The following is a 14,773-nucleotide window of genomic DNA, read 5'->3' as shown; positions in this document are numbered from 1 at the left end:
TTAATCTTCTTTGACCATGATAACTACAATGAAAGTCAAATTTTAGTCACACCCATCACTTGGGTGTCCCAATATGGAGGTCGGTGAACTACCGCCACTTGGAATTCTGGGATCCGGACACATCTGGACAGAACAGGATGCGAAGACATTACAAGGTAAGTATATATTGAGATTTAGCCAATAGTTTGTAGTTCCTGAGAATACTTCCACAGAGATTTAAGCACCATATCTTCTAGGCTTAAAGGACTAAGCCTAGTTTTCTTTATTTTGTGCCCTTTGTTTTTGTTTGTACCCAATTCATTATTATATTTGCGTCTTTTTTTAAGTCTATTTTACATATTTTTGCCTGCTTTCATTTTTTGTTTTCCTCTTTGTATGTGGAGTGCAGCGATTCCAGATGTGGTCTCAATAGCAACTTTTTTTGTAAATTGGCAAAATTTGGCACAACTTCACTTCCCACTCTTACTGTACATTCTTAAGATTGCCAGAATTTTGCTTCAAATTTTGCAGCTTTTGGCGACAAAAGTTACGAAAAGAGTTCCAGACAATAAAAGAGCCAATTTTTAAAAAAATGTTTGCACTTAATTCATGATTTGCATGCTCTGTTTTGATGAATTGGGTACCAAAATGACAACTAGTAAATAAAAGGCATAAAGGGAAAGTGACTTAAAAAAACACAAAAGATAAGTCATGGCTTAATTTACATATAAGAAGATGAAACTATAATACAGAAATAGAGAGGCTCAAGACCAAAAATAGTGCCAGAAGAAGGAGAACAGCAACATTTAAACAAGGTGAAAAAGGTTACATATTTCTGACAAGGTTCACTTTAAAGAGTCTTATTGTAGAGTACTAGAGTACCCCTGTATGCCTTTGATTTGATATGTCATGCTCCATTACATGACATCTTACATAGATATTAAATATTTATTAATTTAACTATTCAAGGAAATACATTTACAAAAAGACAAAAAGCTGCACTAGCAGTCATAATAAAGTGTCTTATGTACTCAATAATATATTTTTTTTCATATCCTAGTACATTTGGTAGATTTTAAAATTAAATATTTATGGGACTGATGTAGGAGAAACTAATCTACATATCTGTCCTTCCAGGACATCCCATATCTCTCCTCCTGACACACTTAGAATCAATGCCATGTTCACTTCAAAGAAGAAATTCTACAGTACAGTCTGAGAGATCCCTAATATACAGGTCCTTCTCAAAAAATTAGCATATAGTGTTAAATTTCATTATTTACCATAATGTAATGATTACAATTAAACTTTCATATATTATAGATTCATTATCCACCAACTGAAATTTGTCAGGTCTTTTATTGTTTTAATACTGATGATTTTGGCATACAACTCCTGATAACCCAAAAAACCTGTCTCAATAAATTAGCATATCAAGAAAAGGTTCTCTAAACGACCTATTACCCTAATCTTCTGAATCAACTAATTAACTCTAAACACATGCAAAAGATACCTGAGGCTTTTAAAAACTCCCTGCCTGGTTCGTTACTCAAAACCCCCATCATGGGTAAGACTAGCGACCTGACAGATGTCAAGAAGGCCATCATTGACACCCTCAAGCAAGAGGGTAAGACCCAGAAAGAAATTTCTCAACAAATAGGCTGTTCCCAGAGTGCTGTATCAAGGCACCTCAATGGTAAGTCTGTTGGAAGGAAACAATGTGGCAGAAAACGCTGTACAACGAGAAGAGGTGACCGGACCCTGAGGAAGATTGTGGAGAAGGACCGATTCCAGACCTTGGGGAACCTGAGGAAGCAGTGGACTGAGTCTGGTGTGGAAACATCCAGAGCCACCGTGCACAGGCGTGGGCAGGAAATGGGCTACAGGTGCCGCATTCCCCAGGTAAAGCCACTTAAAAGCAGCACTGGACTGTTGCTAAGTGGTCCCAAGTACTTTTTTCTGATGAAAGCAAATTTTGCATGTCATTCGGAAATCAAGGTGCCAGAGTCTGGAGGAAGACTGGGGAGAAGGAAATGCCAAAATGCCTGAAGTCCAGTGTCAAGTACCCACAGTCAGTGATGGTGTGGGGTGCCATGTCAGCTGCTGGTGTTGGTCCACTGTGTTTCATCAAGGGCAGGGTCAATGCAGCTAGCTATCAGGAGATTTTGGAGCACTTCATGCTTCCATCGGCTGAAATGCTTTATGGAGATGAAGATTTCATTTTTCAGCACGACCTGGCACCTGCTCACAGTGCCAAAACCACTGGTAAATGGTTTACTGACCATGGTATTACTGTGCTCAATTGGCCTGCCAACTCTCCTGACCTGAACCCCATAGAGAATCTGTGGGATATTGTGAAGAGAAAGTTGAGAGACGCAAGACCCAACACTCTGGATGAGCTTAAGGCCGCTATTGAAGCATCCTGGGCCTCCATAACATCTCAGCAGTGTCACAGGCTGATTGCCTCCATGCCACGCCGCATTGAAGCAGTCATTTCTGCCAAAGGATTCCCGACCAAGTATTGAGTGCATAACTGAACATTATTATTTGATGGTTTTTTTGTTTGTTATTAAAAAACACTTTTATTTGATTGGACGGGTGAAATATGCTAATTTATTGAGACAGGTTTTTTGGGTTATCAGGAGTTGTATGCCAAAATCATCAGTATTAAAACAATAAAAGACCTGACAAATTTCAGTTGGTGGATAATGAATCTATAATATATGAAAGTTTAATTGTAATCATTACATTATGGTAAATAATGAAATTTAACACTATATGCTAATTTTTTGAGAAGGACCTGTAGTTGAGCAAATCCGTGGGCTAGGTCAATATAGATCAGTTATGACAAGCCAACAAGGGACAGACGAAGTGTGTGAATCAGCTTTTAAAGGTGCTGGCTCTCCTTGTTGAAATCCAGCTAGTAAAGGGTGTCTTGCTGGCAGTGCATCTGGGGAAAACAAGCCAATTCTGTATTAATGAGGTACAAAAATTAAACAGCTGTCTACAGATGTGTCTTTGGTTTAGCTGATATCACAAATCGCGCTATGTCTCTTTTATTGCTAGATCCTTGGCTAACAGACTAACAATCTATGGTTGACATGAAGAGACATTTGTTCCTTCTGAACCTAATTGAAAAGAGAATAATTTACTGGGTAGAAGAGCAAAATGAGCAATTGTAAGTACATAGTGATGCATAATATGACTATTGCAATATATTATGAAGCTTCACTTGCCTACTGTGAAATCAATGCATCATTCTGAGGTTAAGAGGATTGAGCCACAGCCATATAAATCTGAAGGAATTTCTCCTGATGGAGAAAGTATTAGGTTTTATAAAATCCTACATAATGAGATCATTTATACAGAAACATCTGGGGCAGATGGAGAGTCAGGATATCTACATACATAGATGGTCGGTCTATCCTGCCAAAACTGTTTGGCTCAGCTGACGTTCATCAAATATCTACATTTCATCTCTGAGCAATAATAAAAATGATATAACTAGGCATGCCATTATTTTTTTTTATCAATAATAAAGCACAGAAATTAGTTGAAAAGAAGAATTAACAAAGTACCTTACTGTTCTATATTTCTTTCTTTTTTTCTTTTTTTTTAATGTATTGTCCCCTCCAGGTCGACCTTTTACGCAAACAAAGTTGCACTGTGAAAATAAATTTGGATATAGACATAGAAAAAGTTGGATATGATTTCCTTTTCTTTTTGCCAAGTGGTAAAGTAAAGCCTTGTGTTCATCAGACCTCTGTTTGAAGCAGTAAGCATCAATTGGAAACTGCCACATTTAATTAATTCACTATTCATACTTGAACATTCCCTGTGTAAACTATTTTATATTTTCTTTGTAGACTAAAGTATCAAAAAGGATGTTATTTCTTCAAGTGCAACAGAGCCTCTGACAGGATAAAGGGTACCAGGAAATCAAGCCGGATAACAAGAGAGATATAGTTGAAACTTTAGATCAGATTCCCAGAAGCACATAATAAAGTTTAAAAAAATGAGATCTCTGAGCGCTAGTTTGCTGAATAAACATAAGGTGTAATGAGCAAAAAGGATTATAGTCTGTAAAAGTTTGACATCAATGCATATAGTTCACTTGAGTGGTCTAATTTACAGTAATTACTTCAATACTGGAATAACTATGCTTCCTGAAGTATATTGTTTGTGAATTTCAAATAAAGAACAAATATTGAAAGTAATCAAGTTTACTTAAAGGAGCTCTTCAAGAATAAGATATAATGGCATTGATGCATCAGCCCATCCTAGTCACATGTTGGTAACTGCTGCAGACTGATGACATACAGCTCTTGAGACCTGTGTCTCAACTGACAAGAGCTGTATCACACATACCTCAGTCAGTTGGGAGCATGGCTGTCATATGTGAAGAAATAAGTTTTAACCCACATTGCACTCAGCTAGGAGATCTTCAGCTTTATCCTCATCCTCCTTCATCAATCTGACAGCTTTGCAGCATTGCATGGAAACTGACTATGCTCAACTGGAAAACAAATGCACCATAATATGATACAGGACAGTCAGTCAGGAATTAATATTATAATCTGTATAAAAGCAAAAGAGGGGAATGCAGATGCCATTTCAGTAAAAATCTGGTTCAGAAAAACAGTCACAGCTAGAGATAGGCAGATAAAGCCATAAATCATTGAATAAACATTACAGATAATGTGTGACAACACATCAGGGAAAAATAGATACCATCTGTTTACCTGTAGCCATAGATGTTTAGATCATTTTGATATAACTAGGCTGAATATGCATTTATAGCTTGACACGAGCTGCATGCAGTCCCCAGAGTGTGATACACACTTTTCAAAGCAATTGAAGTACTCTCACGTGGAGCTGGAGAATCTAGTCTAAAAGAGTATGTGCAGATTTGATGTTCAGTTTGCATGTTTTGTATTGTTCATTGGTCTTTTTCAATGTGCTGTAATGTTATATCTACTCATAGCTTATAAAACAATTTTTTTTTGTTATTAATTGATAATTTAAAATCAAACATATTCAGTAAAGATAGCTATGCAGGCTGTTATTGATATTGGTCTAGATGAACATTGTTGACCAATCCTGGGGTTCAGCCAGTGCAGCATGGAAAAGTAATTTCCTTGATCCTCCATCTACCAGCATCTTATGTGGCACAAACTATCTGACTGTACCTAAAATATTATTATAATTTATTGTTATAGCGCCATTTATTTCATGGCGCTTTACATGTAAGGAGAAGTATACATTATAAAAACAAGTCCAATAATCTTAAACAATACAAGTCATAACTGGTACAGGAGGAGAGAGGACCCTGCCCATGAAGGCTCACAATCTACAAAGGGATGGGTGAGAATACAGTAGGCGAGGATAGAGCTGGTCATGCAGCGGTTTGGTCGATTGGTGGTTATTGCAGGTTGTAGGCTTGTCAGAAGAGGTGGGTCTTCAGGCTCTTTTTGAAGATTTCAATGGTAGGAGAGAGTCTGATGTGCTGTGGTAGAGGGTTCTAGAGTAGGGGTGATACGCGAGAGAAATCTTGTATACGATTGTGGGAAGAGGAGATAAGAGGGGAGTAGAGGAGGAGATCTTGTGAGGATTGGAGGTTGCGTGTAAGTAAGTACCGGGAGACGAGGTCACAGATGTATGGAGGAGACAGGTTGTGGATGGCTTTGTACATCACGGTTAGGGTTTTGTAGTGGAGTCTCTGGGTAAAGGGGAGCCAGTGAAGGGATTGACAGAGGGGAGAGGCCGGGGAATAGCGGGAGGACAGGTGGATTAGTCGGGCAGCAGAGTTTAGAATAGATTGGAGGGGTGCGAGAGTGTTAGAGGGGAGGCCACAGAGCAGGAGGTTGCAGTAGTCAAGGCGAGAGATGATGAGGGCATGGACTAGGATTTTTGCAGATTCTTGGTTGAGGAATGTACGGATTCGTGAAATATATTTTTTGAGTTGAAGTCGGCAGGAAGTGGAAAGGGCTTGGATATGTGGTTTGAAGGAGAGATCAGCATCAAGGATTACCCCGGGCAGCGAGCTTGTGGGACTGGGGAGAGTGGGCAGCCCTTTACTGTAATAGATCAGTTCGTTGGGGGGGTCGCGTGAGATGGGGTAACGATGATGAATTCTGTTTTGTCCATGTTAAGTTTCAGAAATCTAGCGGAGAAGAAGGATGAAATAGTGGACAGACATTGAGGGATTCTGGTTAGTAGGGAGGTGATATCTGGTCCAGAGATGTAAATCTGTGTGTCATCAGCATAGAGGTGATACTGAAAGCCATGAGAAAATAGACACCTTAGTAAAGTGCTGAATTCGGCAGCTTAGAGATCATTTAAACTAGAGGAAAATAATAGAAGAGTCAAGTTCATTAAAGTTACAACGTTTTTCCCAGTTTCAGAATCTCAAAATGGCACCCAGGGATACTTATGTGAGATTATGTCTAATTTTAGCATTTATCACAATAGAAAGAGCGCCATTGCTGAGCAAACCACTTAACTTATCTGACCATTTGCTTATGCTTAACTAATCCATTAGCTGTTCATCATTACCATCATATCTGGCATCTATAACTGAACTCTCAAAATTCAGCAATGCTGTCTCTCTACCTCTATAATGTGAGTAAAACCTACCTAGAAAATCCATGTCTTTATTTCCCCTACTCTGCACTCTTGGGGCGAACAAACTGGGCACACATCTGTTATTCGTAGGAATAACTACTATGTAGTGAATTGCATCGGACCAGCAAAAGCGCAATCCCACAAGCCACCATTGCAATACCTTAAGGCCGGGGATAGTCTTCACCCACTCCTGAAAGGGAGAGGGGCTTTACAGAGCCCTTCCCAGACTGCTATCACATGATTGGGAGTCAGGCACAAAAATAAATCCAAAGCAAGTAGCATAAAGCCCAAATGAAAATAAAAAATAAACATAACTAATAAAGAAAAAACAATAATGACCATTAGCAACTACTGAGAAGCAATCAGAACCCGATCAGGAAGCATCCCCCATACATTATGCAAGGGAACTGTATAAACAGCCCTGAACTAGATTGGAAGCAGACCTTAAATAGATCAAATCTAAAGATAATCAGGTGATGCATTCCTCCCAGTCATGTCCAGGGAGCCTCTCCCTGCTCACCTGTACAGCAGGATGCACACTATCCCACCATTGGCTAACACCAGGCAAGGTAGAGTGCTGCGTTGCCTGGTAACCAGGAAACACAGCATCCTATGTCTCCCAGGCCATGAAAAAAGTCATTCACCACTTCCGCACACGAGAACCCATGTGTAGTCACACCACACAAGTGTGTGATAGCTCCCTCTTCCAGCATGGACAGACCGGAAGAGCAGTCAGGAAATCGAAGGAGGATGATTGCATCCATGTCTGGTATTTCTGACAACACTTCTGCCATTACCAACTAATGCTTTGCTGCATTATTGGCTCCTACTAGTAATGAGCACAAGTGCTTGATACTTAAGTTTGCTGAGGGTGCACAGGTGTGCACAGAGTAGCGTGGGTGCTCGAGTGAGATGTTTGACTGCATGTTTCATGTTAATTAGACAAAAAAAAAGTTGCTGAGCTAACTGCAGCCGAGATTGAATTAGTAAATGTTTCCATTAAACAGAAAGTGGAGAAAAGTTTAACATTTTAATTGGCAGATATCAAAGACAGAAACAGTTGAAACAACATCCGATTCAGTGAGTTACCAGAGACGATGTAAAGAAATGTATTGAAATACTTTTTACTGCAATTCAGTATTCAGCAATAGCACAAAAGGAGGACTTGAAAATCCTCCAAAAATTCAAAAACAAAGCAAAAAGGCAGAGATGCTTACCTGCCCAGACCTCCCATCAGGATGCAGTGGACCCATACAGTTAAGATGGTGGCAATACAGGTGCAAGAATACCAATGGGACAACTGCTCACAGCCTACCAATCCATGGAGGGGGCAGTTGCTTGGTTTATAAGTGCACAATGAAGACCTGTATGCGGCACTGTTCACACTATGGTAATGCTCCGCATACAAGTCTTCATTGTGCATTCATATACCAAGCAACCACCATGGATTGGTAGACTGTGAGCAGTTGTCTCATCGGTATTCTTGCACCTGTGTTGCCGCCATCTTAACTATATGGGTCCAATGCATCCTGATAGTACATTTGTTTGGAGGCCTGGGTACGTAAGCATCTCTGCATTTTTGCAATACAGTATTACCTGATGCTTCAGAATCTGAGTTTGAAATTCGCCATAAACCCTTTTTATCTAAACCAAAAAACCTACCATCAACTGCACCAAGAGATGTCATTACACACATCCACTTTTTCAGTGCTAGAGAAGGAAAAATGGAGACGACCTTCCTCAAAGTACCAATCTCAGTAATGATTCAAAGAAATTTGTCACCTCAATTTAACAGCACACACCTTAGCAAATAGAGGAGACTTCTCATCATGCACCTAAATATTATAGTATTAAGAGATCCAATGCAAGTGGGGCTTTCCTGTCAAACCCATAATAACAAAAAATGGATCTAAGTTTGTAGCTTTATCTCCTGAAGATACTGTCCAACTGTATATGCAATGAAGTTTACCAACTCCTAAAAATTACAAATAGTGATGAGCGAGCGTGCTCGTCACTACTCGTTACTCGTTCAAGTATCAGTGTGCTCGGGATGTTCATTACTCGATGATTATATTTTTAATGTTCGAGCAGAAGCTCAAGTCCCCTCCCAACATGTTTGGCACTTTCTAGACAGCCAATGAACATGTGAGAATTGCCTGCCAGTAACTGTAATGCCATAGCCATCTTGGTTGTCATAGCATTATCAGGTCAATATAAGACCAGTATAAAACCTACCAAGATCTGCCTGAGCAATGTGTGAAAGTACATCCGCGTGTGTACCCATTTCAGCAAATTGGCTGCAGCAGAGTTTGCAACTTTCAGCTCACCAACTGGTGTGTGATGTCACCACTCATTGGAATTCAACATTGCATATGTTGGCAAGGCTTTGTGAGCAGCAGAGGGCAGTAGTTCAACACCAGATACACCATGCATGTTGTTGTTCCGGCAGCCTCCATACATAAGAGCTGATGAGTGGACATGTACAGTATATATGACATCTGTGCAGTCCTTCAAAGCTTTAAGGACTCGACCAAGATGGTGTGCAGCAATGACATCATAATCAGCATCACCATCCTGCTTCTCTGTCTACTGAACTTCTAGCTGCTCATAATTAAAGAGGAGTCTTTGCAGGTCGAGCAAGTTGAGATGGAGCAAGAAAGTATACTGGGTGAGGCTAACAGCCAAGCCTCAGCTCATGATCTCAATGTATATTAGGTGATAATAAGAAGGAGGAGGAGAAGGAACAGGAGCTGGTTGCCTGCCTTACAGACAGTAGTACCCACACCACCTTCATAACATCTGTTCAGCGTGGATGGCCTGAAGATGAGGAGGAAGATTAGGAGGACAACATGGACAATCAAAATCTTGGTGAGGATAGGGAAGTCTTGGCTGTTTGCAGTCTGACACACATGGCTGAGTTTATGATCCACTGCTTTCTCATGACCCTCATTTTGTATGCATTTTGGCCAACACTAATTACTGGTTGGTCACCATTCTAGACCCACACTAAAAGGAGAACTTTACATCTCTCCTTCTAGTGGAACAGAGGTCTAATAAAATGTTCCAGTACAAGAAGACACTAGTTGAAGAGTAATTAAAAAAAATTACCATCTGATAATGCTGGTGGCAGAGGTTACAGTTCCTTGGACAACCAAGGAGTGGAGACTAGGGAGACACACACCAGATGCAGCAGAAGCAGGGTAACATGCTCAAAGATCTGGGACAGTTTTCTCAGACCCTCCCATAACTCAGACCCTGATGTGCGGATACTCTGACAAGGAGGGAAACATTTTGGAAAGCACTGAAGGAGTACCTTGCCAACCATACCAGAATCCTCCGTGATTCCTCTGTGTCTTACAACTATTTGGTATCAAAGATAGACACATGGCATGAACTGTCTCTTTATGCTTTGTAGGTCTTGGCCTGCCCTGCTGCTACAGTTTTGTCAGAGCGGGTTTTTAGTGCCATTGGGGGTATTATAACTGATAGACGCATTTGCTTGGCAACTAAAAATGCTGACAGGGCTGGATGGGGCCAGACTTCTGTACTCCACCGGATGAAAGCAGGGGAATATAAACTCAAATTCAGTGCTTTCTGTTTTTCTATTTTTTTTTCTGTTCTATTCCCATGCACACCTTCCCACCTAAATACGGGTATACGCTTCAGGATTTTGTCTTTTTTGTGCCATCCTCCACAACCATATCAACAGGGTTATCATGCTACTCTCGCTGTACATTTTTTAAGGGTGTTTATGATGCCTGCATTGACAATTTTTAGGGGCCTGTCTCGAAAATGCTTTTATAGATATATGTATACCTCCCAGGGGTAAATGTTTTTCAGCCACCAGATGAAAGCAGGGGAACATAAACTCAAATCCAGTGTTTTCTGTTTTTCTTTTTTCTGTTCTGTTCCCATGCACCCCTTCCCACCTAAACACGGGTATATGCTTCAGGATTTTGTCTTTTTTGTGTCATCCTCCACCACCATATCAACAGGGTGATCATGCTACCCTCGCTATACATTTTTAATGGTGTTTATGATGCCCGCAATGACAATTTTTAGAGGCCTATCTCAGACATTCTTTTACTTATATATGTATACCCCCCAGGGTTAAATGATTTTCAGCTCATGAACTTAGTGCATGAGCATTACCAGTGTAGGATATCCACTCCTTAATATTGGGAAAACAGATTCTGAGGCCCTCTGCTACATATCTTCAAAGGGGTATTGGAGTGCCTCCTTCTAATTTTTGGCATCCCTTGCACTTAGTGCATACAATTTATCAGTGTAGGAGACCCAATCCTTACCAATGGGAAAGAATGTTTTTCCATGGATCCACCTTAGAGTTGAGGGAAAAATAATTTAAACCAAAAGAGCCGATGAGTTCTATTAATACATGATCTAATAAACACACTACCCATGCCCATAAATCCTACACGAGGATAAGCAACACTCCATAGCACATATAGAACATATAGTTCATTTTGTAATTAGCCATATTAGGATCAAGAAGTGTTTCTGAACCACAATATTAAAACAATACAATTATTTATTTAACAAATATATACTACAAGATAAAATAAAACAGATTGGTGCCTCAGACCAAGCAACAGAAGCCAGCATAATGTAGGGAGACACAAAATTTCTATATGATATAATTTCTCCACTGTGTCAAATGGTCTTTTGGTGATATTAGGTTACATATACAGTCAGACAAAATGTTGCAGATTATCAATCAAAAAATAGTCCAATATTTGCAAATATATCTATCTGTGTTACTGGTATGACAAATGTAGGAGACATTGAAAACATATCCACAACTCCCAAACAAGTACTAGGGGTGTGGTTCTGTCATCAATAGAAAAACACATAGCCCCTGCAGATGTAATGTCCCTTCACATACCCACACACAAGAACAGCAAAGTACCCATTACTCCGCATATTACTTAGATACAGTAAGTGTCCACCAAGCAGTTCACTGTCAAGTGACAGGCTGATCCTCCGAACCCCGACGCGCCTTTCGCAGTTGCTTCTTCACACTCAAAGGTGTGCGTGGGTATATGCTGTTTTTGATGCAGTTTTTGGTGCTTTTTTGCTGCAGATTTTTGGTGCGGTTTTTGATGCAGTTTTTAGTGCTGTTTTTGATGTAGCTTTTTGAAGCGGTTTTTGATGCGGTTTTTGATGCTGTTTTTGATGCAGTTTTTGGTGCTTTTTTTGCTGCATGTTTTTGGTGCAGTTTTTGATGCTGTTTTTGGTGCTGTTTTTGATGTAGCTTTTTGATGAGGTTTTTGGAAAATAAATAAACGGAAAATGTGCATGATTTGAATGGAAACATGCATGAAAAAACCAGACAAAAGCCGTTCCTATGTGTTTTCCGTCTGGCGGAAACAGCTTTTTTGACGGATCCTGCAAAAAATGGATGAAACATGTGGCCATCAGGCGCAATCCGGCGCTAATACAACTCTATGAGAAAAACCGGATCTGGCGGAATAAAACGGATCTGGTAGGAAAAAACGGATCAGGCGGAAAAAAACCGGATCTGGTGGAAAAAAACGGATCCGGTGGAAAAAAACAGATCTGGCAGAAAAAAAACGGATCCGACTGAAAAAACGGATCTGGCGGAAAAAAACTGATCCTGCAAATGTGCTCGCAGGATGCATTTTTACTTGTATTAGCGACGGATCGCGACGAATGGCCACACGTCGCGTCTGTCCTGCAACGGATCCATCAAGTTTTGGCGGACCGTCGGCACAAAAAAACATTCAAGTGAATGTTTTTTTGTCCGTCGCGTCCGCCATTTTCTACCGCGCATGCGCAGCAGAAACTCTGCCCCCTCCTCCCCGCACTTCAGAATGAGCAGCGGATGCGTTGAAAAACTGCATCCGCTGCCCACGTCGTGTACAAATTTCACAACGTGCGTCGGTACGTCGGCCCAACGCATAGCGACGGACCCGTACCGACGCAAGGGTGAAAGAGGCCTTTATGAGCGTTGAATTTAAAAAAAAAAAAAGGAAAAACACGGCGTGGGCTCCCGCGCAATTTTCTGCACCAGAGGGGGAAAGCCGACGGCCGGGGGCTAATATTTGTAGCCTGCTATGAATATCAGCCCGTAGCTGTCTGCGTAGCCTTTACTGGCTATTAAAATAGGGGGGCCCCCCAAAAAAATTACGTGGGGTCCCCTTATATTTTATAGCCAGAAAGGCTATGCAGACAGCTGCGGGCTGATATTCATAACCTAGAGAGGGGCCATGGATATTGCCCCCCCGGCTACAAATACCAGTCCGCAGCCGCCCCGGATATGGTGCATCTGTAAGATGCGCCAATTCCGGCACTTAGCCCCTCTCTTCCCACTCCCGTGTAGCGGTGGGATATGGGGTAATAAGGGGTTAATGTCACCTTGCTATCGTAAGGTGACATTAAGCCGGGTTAATAACGGAGAGGCCTCAAAAAGACGCCTACCCGTTATTAATCCAATAGTAAGAAAAGGGTTAATAAAACACACACACATTAGGAAAAAGTATTTTAATTTTCTTAATTTCACCATACTTACCATACTTCAGCGCCTGCAAGAAATGTAAAATAATAAACCGCATACTACCTGTCCGCCATAGTCCAATTAATAACGAGTGTCCCATGACGATCTCCCCTATAGAACAGTGACATCGGGTGATGTCACTGCTCTATAGGACCCTCAGTGACACACTGACAAGAGACAATGGCTCCTGCAGTGCAACACTGAGGTTACCTGAGTTCAAAGTGTCACTTTATGGCAATTGCTGCATGGGAAAATGTCTCATACAGCAATGCCATAAAGTGAGACTAGGAACTTTTTTTTTTACAGCGGCGGAGGAATACAGTGGCGGAAGGATACCTTCCTCCCATCATTGTGTTCCTGGAGCCCCTGGTGAGCAATCGCATTATCTGATGCTGCTGCTCTCCACGGGAGATCGTCGTGGGACACTCGTGGATTTCTGCAGACAGGGAGTATATTGGTTGTTTGTTTTTTTCACATTTTTTACAGATGACACTGGCTTTGGGGATCAAAATGACAAGTAATGGTGAGTATGTAATCTATGTTTAATGTAATGTATGTCATGTATGTAATGAATGTAATGTATGAATGTACTGTATGTCTATATGTATGTATTGTATGTAATGTATGCAGTATGTATGTAGCATGTATGTATGTATGCATGTAGTATGTATGTAGCATGTATGTAGTATGTATGGATGTATGTATGTAGCATGTATGTAGCCTGTATGTAGCATGTATGTAGTATATAGCATGTATGTATGTAGCATGTATGTATGTAGCATGTATGTATGTATGTAGCATGTATGTATGTAGCAGGTAGCATATATGTATGTAGCATGTATGTATGTAGCATGTATGTATGTAGTATATAGCATGTATGTATGTATGTAGAATGTATGTATGTAGCATATGTATGTAGCATGCATGTATGTATGTAGCATGTATGTATGTAGTATGTAGCATGTATGTATGTATGATGTATGTATGTAGCATGTATGTGGCATGTATGTATGTAGCATGTATGTATGTATGTAGCATGTATGTATGTAGCATGTATGTATGTAGCATGTATGTGTGTAGCATGTATGGAGTATTTTTATTTTTTTTCATTCAACACATTAGCCGGATGATGGGACTACTACTGTCCCATCATTGGCTAATGTGTCAATCACTGTCAGTGTAGCAGGCATCGTCCGATGTGACTTGTAGTCCCATCGGACGATGCCCGCACTGAAACCCCCGCTCGCCGCAGAGACCCCCCCACAGAGACCCCCCCATGCCGCAGAGACCCCCCATGCTGCAGAGACGCCCCCCACGCCGCAGAGAACCCCCCCATGCCGCAGAGAACACCCCCACGCTGCAGAGAACCCCCCACACCACAGAGAACCCCCCCATGCCACAGAGACCCCCCAGCATGCCGCAGAGACCCCCCAGCATGCCACAGAGACGCCCCCCACGCCGCAGAGACCCCACAGCATGCCGCAGAGACCCCCCAGCACGCCGCAGAGACACCCCCCACGCCGCATCAAGCCCCGGCACGCCGCATCGAGCCTGGGCAGCCCGGATACAGCGCCGGCCGCATAGAATGAGATCCCTGGCAGGCCCGCACAGACCCCACCCGCACACACAGACACT

The 14,773-nt window shown here is 41.4% G+C and overlaps 1 long non-coding RNA gene across 2 annotated transcripts; it reads left to right on the top strand.

The window, feature by feature from the left end:
- The first annotated feature begins 706 nt into the window (after positions 1-706).
- On the top strand, positions 707-3,970 carry LOC143809358 (uncharacterized). 2 transcript variants are annotated; one of them, XR_013222233.1, is made up of 4 exons: positions 707-794; positions 3,046-3,157; positions 3,616-3,754; positions 3,846-3,970. It is a non-coding gene; the product is annotated as an uncharacterized LOC143809358 (long non-coding RNA). The 2 variants fall into 2 exon arrangements; XR_013222232.1 differs by lacking the exon at positions 707-794 and adding an exon at positions 2,825-2,962.
- The last annotated feature ends 10,803 nt before the right edge of the window (positions 3,971-14,773 follow it).

Source organism: Ranitomeya variabilis, chromosome 2 (genome assembly GCF_051348905.1).
Source record: "Ranitomeya variabilis isolate aRanVar5 chromosome 2, aRanVar5.hap1, whole genome shotgun sequence".
In the NCBI taxonomy this organism is placed as follows: Eukaryota; Metazoa; Chordata; class Amphibia; order Anura; family Dendrobatidae; genus Ranitomeya; species Ranitomeya variabilis.
This window is presented reverse-complemented; position numbering and strand designations above follow the sequence as displayed.